Genomic DNA, 6,000 nt, shown 5'->3' on the forward strand with positions numbered 1-6,000 from the left:
TTGTTGCTCTTTCAGTGTATCTAAGTTCAATTCCCAGCACTCACATGCTGGCTTACAACTTCTGGTATTTCCAGTTCTAAGCAATCTGGTCTCTTCTTCTGAACTCCATTGGCAGCAGGCACACATATGCTCTGTCTGTGTGTGTGTGTGTGTGTGTGTGTGTGTGTGTGTGTATCATGCATTCAAACACTCATAAGATTTTGAATATTTGTTTAATATAAAATGATGGGCTCATATAAACATATTTAATGTTTTTTATAAGTTTGTTAAAATAGAATTGCATCAATTTCTCCCTTCCCATTCTGACTTTCCAGCTCCTCTCAGGTACCCTTCCTCCACCCTTCCCATAGTCTCCCCTTCCACTCTCAAGCTAACAGCATCCTTTTCTTTATTATTCACACACACACACACACACACACACACACACACACACCTGCACACACCTGCACACAGGTACACACACACATTTCTAGGAGAGACTTTCACAGACGATTTCCTGGGTTTCTGGCTCTTACAGTCTTCTGCCCCCTCTTCTGTGATGTTCCTGCGCTGTAGACACAGAAGCTATAATGTAGATGTAGATAACTTAGGCTGGGTGCCCCATGATCCATTGATACCTGCATTTAGTCTAGTTGTAGTTTCCTCTGATAACCTCCATCTACTGTAAAGACACTTCTTTGCTGAAGGGTGGTAACTATACTTATCAGTGAGTATAAGGAATTATCCTTGCTTAGCAAAGTGGTAGTAGAAGATCCCTTTCTATGATCCAAGAAATACCAGCCCCAGAAACTTGGCTAGCTTTCCAGTACCAGGCATCATTTAACCTATCAAGTAGGCCTTAAGTCTAACTAGACAGTTGTAGGTTACATCCAAAATATGAGTGCCACTTATTGTAGCTTTACAGATGTTGGTCATTATTGAGGTTCATAGGTATTGTAACCTGGTGGACTATTTACTACTCTCCCTTGACAGATTACATAATATTTTCTGGTACCATGAAAACTGAGAAGGCTTTCTGCTTAGATCCAGCTCTAATCACTGAGTGCTGTGTTCCAAGTGTGTGGTATCTTCAGCAACAGGGACTTACCTTCAAACTCAGTGGTAACTAAGGATTACATCAATATTTTATATTGTTTTAGGAGTCACTTAGACTACCCTGACAACTTGTGTGAAAGGAAGTTTCCATACTTGATTGGGGGGGGGGGATTATCTTAGTCTATGGTTCTTGTGGGGAGCATTGTTAGCCCAAATTGTGTATGTTCTTTTAAACACACACACACACACACACACACACACACACACACACAAAGGGAGGGAGGGAGAGAGGGAGGGAGGGAGGGAAGGAGGGAGGGAGGGGGAGGGAAGGAATGAGAGAAGCTAAGGTCCTGTTCCCAATTGGTATGTCAATAAAGAAAGCAAGCCATGGGACAATTGGTGGAAAGGACAGGTGGGACTTCTGGGTCCCTGAAGTCAGAGAGATGCAAGGGAAGAGAATGGAGTTTTGCCATGCTTTGGAGGGAGAAGGAGCCAGAAGCCATGTTAGGTCCCTGGAGGAGCTGTGGCCTGTGTCCACTACTACAGGCAGGTGGTCAAGGATGTTTGGCAGGGGCTAGGTGGGACTAGCCACTGACGTTTGGGGCAGGTGTAAGGAGCAGAGATAAAGTATTATTAAGAGTATGCTTCTCCAGGTGGGAAGATAGTAGTGCCAAGCAATTCTGTTTTAAGGCAAGTTGAAAAGGAACAAACTGTGTGTGTGTGTGTGTGTGTGTGTTGTGTGGTCTGATGATTCAAGGGAAGACAGGTGAGGGCTGGTAGTGTGGTCACTTCCTGGAGCTAAAGATATGTAGCACATAAAACTACACTCAACACATACATACACACAAATATATGTATGTATATGTATGTGTATATGTATATACATATATATGTATTATGTATCATTTTAATTAAATATAAAACGGTTCCTTGAGACTTTGTCAAACAAACTTGGTGTTATTTGCCCCTTGACCTACTACTATCTGCTGTATTGACTTCCCTCTCTTCCATCTAGAGCCTTCTTTCTATTTTTTCATTTTTTACTTCATATCAACTTTAATCACAGATTTTACACTTAGGATTCTACCTTACATTATAGCAGCACAATGGAAAAGAAAAGGTGCTGACTCTTGGTGTCATTTACTCAAGAACGAGTCTCCTTTGATCAGAAGAATTCTGATCTCTTCTTATCTCTCAAACAAAGATCATCTTTTCTATTTCTGAACAGCACAGCAAATGTGGTATTGAAAAGGACTAAAAAAAAATTTCGTCCAAATCAGGCTCTTAGATCTCATGGGAGAGAAATTCATTTGAGGCCCTGTTTATTCCACACACTACACAAAGCAATAATCAAACATTATCAATCCACACCTACATGTTCCTTCAATATTTTCCTTTGAGATGGTACATTGTTTTCAACATGTTGCTGGTTTTAGAAATGTTCTTAGATATAACTACCATACCACACCTTGGCCTGAGACAAGGACATGCATGAGTCACAAAAGAAAACTAGAGAATATGGAACAGTAGAGCTGTATATTCAGTTGAGTTTGTAGGGGTTTATATCATTGCAGACTCCAAAGTATAATAAGATTGGTTCTAATGTTTGGCTTAAAGGTCTGTTACTTCTGAACAGGTTGAGTATATAGTATGTAAACAGAGTGAGTATATAGTTGTAAATGATCACACATCACATTATTAAGGTGATTACAGGTTACATGAAAGTTTGATTTGCAAAGGCAGCCTTCAAACAGCATTTCTTAGAAAAACAATGTCTACATCGCAAGTAATTTATACAGTTTATGTGGAGTGAAAAGTAGAATACTAAGAATATAGGAAATGAGTGATGGGAATTATATCTTAATTTTGGAGAGGCCATAGACATCCATATACTAAACATTTCACAGGAAATATTTTCAGGCATTATATTAATGTTTTAGAAGAAGATGGAGTAGGCGATTCATTTATATAGAGAAAAGCGTTGGTGTGTTCCTCCCAAGAATGAAAGCATAAGGAAAGATTGCAAACTGGAATTGACTGTGCAACATTTGGTAAAGCTGTTGCTTGGTGAATGCTGGATATTAGGGCTAGTGAAGATAACCCTGAAAAGGACAATCAAAATATGAATATATCAGAAAGTTAATAAGGTACATATAAACAATATATATTTGAAGGGGAAGTGATAGGAAAATCAATTAGAAGTCTATGAATTCCAGGGTAAAAAACTGGAATGGAATGGTGGCAGGAAGAGACAGAAATATTATTTGATGTTGATTAATAGAATGCTTAGGATAGAAAACTGAGTTTTCATAGCCCCAACAAACTATGTTTAGTCACTGGCTATACCCATCCCTGATATACCAATTAGAGACAAACAGTAGTAAAAACTCAGAATCCATTCTTAGAATCTAGGCATGAAATAGACTGTCAGGATCTTCTTTCAGGCTTTGTGTTCCATTCCTGTTTACATGAACAATTTACAGATATGATTGCATTATAAAAATCTAATATGCTCTATGTGGAAAAAGAATATTTTCACATGTCTATGGGGGAAAATCATCCCAGATAGAGAACTGAAATGAAAATTACACAGACAGTGACTCAGTAAATATAACTGTATTTTTCCTAGGCTAGGTCCAATTTTAGAATATATACTGTCAAATAGAGGAGTGATGTTTACATTAATTAATTCCAAATTTAACACTTGATATTTCCAAGCAACAGTTTCTCCCCTTAAAACCTTTTCATGTTTAATGGATATAACTATTATTTGACTATTGATAATATCCAATAGTAGGAATTAGATCAAGTGTCATGGAACAAGTTAACATTTTTTATTTGAGCCTTTTAGTGGTTTAAATAGGAATGCCCTCTATAAACTTATATGTTTCAGTGCCCATAACGAGTAGCACTATTAGGAGTTGTGGCCTTGTTGAAGGAAGTTTGTCACTGTTGAGAGTGGGCTTTGAGGTCTCCTATATGTTCAAGCTATGCCCACTATGGAGGATACTATAGTCTCTTTCTGCTGCCTTCAGATTAATATGTATGTAGGGCTAATGGGTGGGGGTTCCCAAGTCTGCTTTGCCACAGGGCTCAGGCTGCGCAGTGAGGCAGGATGTAGGAAGTTTGACAGCACTTACCCCATGCCATCACAGGGCAAGTGTCAGGCTGTAGGGAAGCCACAGGGTACCACTCTAGGTGTGGGGAAGCATAGTCTGAGGTGCAGGGACGTACAGCCAGAGCTGGCTTGGGGGTGTCCAGGCCTGCAGTGAGGCTGAAGCCATCTGGTAGTTCTCAGGATCTTGGACACCTAGGTGCCGCTGGATGCTGAAAAAGAGCTGAGAATGGACTTGATCTAGACCAGGACCAAGGGGGACAAAGGGGTATTCCCGCTGGTCCTGTGGGGTATAGTCTTTGGTTTGCTGGTAGTGGGCTATAGGCTTGGTGGTGGCCCTGGCTGGAAGTACAGAGAGGCTTTCTACAGGATATTAGAAGGTGGCTCTGTAGCCAAAGGGCTTCTCTTCAGCTTCTGAGGGCAGGTCCCAATGAAAAGATATAGTCCATGGTTTTAAGGCATTTATTGTCATGGAGGAAAGTAGATAAAATCATGCCACATTTTTCAAGGTGGGCCTGAGATTAAATACCTTTTGCAGGGAGGAGTGTCTTGGGAAGAAAAGCTAATTGGCTAAGCCTCTAGGTTTTTAGGAACCTCATTATAATGGAGATCTGTCTTCTACCTATGGAAGGGCTCAGGGTGTTGTCCTATGTGACTGATGGCCACAAATCAATGGAGGACTTAGCTAGTGATGGGGCCTGGTTTCAGGAGTAAAGCGAAACTCCTACCATCCCTTTCATTGGGTCATTGTGGTCTCAAGCCTCATCTCAACAAGGAACCAGGGTGCCTTTCACAGTCCTACAGATGTAGAAATCTCAGCAACTTCTCCAGCACCATGTCTGACCATGTGCTGCCATGCTTCTCACCATGACAGTGGACTAAACCTTTAAAACTGTAAGCCAGCCCCAACTAAATGTTTTCATTTGTAAGAGTTGCCATGGTCATAGTGTCTTTTCACAGCAATAAAAACCCTAATTAAGACAGGCCTCATTTTTCAAAATACTATTTTTTGGATAAGTAAAAATTCTAGCACTTATTTTCCTTTAGTTATTGTGTGTATACATGACAATTGAATAAAAGATATCTAGCGAGTTTATATCAACTTTGTAAATATCAGAAAAGGATTGTGAAAAGAATAAAAGTCAGAAGTCATTTGATAAAAAAGTTAGTTGCTGTTATCAAATCTGACTTTGTATTAGTCACTTTACAGATCTGACTTTATGGGTTATACCAGGCCTGACCTGAACAAACACAAATTTAAATTTGTTGTGGAGCCAAATATTTTGATTTTATATAAGAACTAAGTATCTTTGGGTGAAAGCATGATCTAGTTTTCCTTCAATTGTTGCAATAAACATTATTACCAAAACAAAATTGTAAGAGAAAAGGGTTTATTTGGCTTACAGGTTATAGTCCATCTTGAAGGGAAACCAGGGCAGGAACTCAAAGGAGAAGCCTAGAGGAGCTCAAGCAGAATCTTGAAAGAAACACTGCTTGCTGGCTTGCTCTCCACAGATTACTCAACTTTCTTCCTTATACATCCTGTGATCATCTTTCTAGAGTGACACTTCCATGGTGGAATGGACCACTTACACCAAGCATCAATCAAGAAAATGGGAAACTGACTTAACACATACCAGCCAGTTGTATAGAAGCAATTCTTCAACTGAAGTATCCTCTTCTTATATTACTCCAGTTTGTATCAAGCTGACAAAAAAAAAAAAAAAAAAAAAAAAACCAAAAAACTAACAGGTATGTATAAAACATAGTCGCAGTTTTAAAACATTATTGCAGTAAATATTAATTTGGGGATTTCTACCCTACCTTTGACCATTTAATTCCCAAATAAA

The sequence above is a fragment of the Micromys minutus genome (assembly GCF_963924665.1).
Source record: "Micromys minutus genome assembly, chromosome: X".
NCBI classification, from domain to species: Eukaryota; Metazoa; Chordata; class Mammalia; order Rodentia; family Muridae; genus Micromys; species Micromys minutus.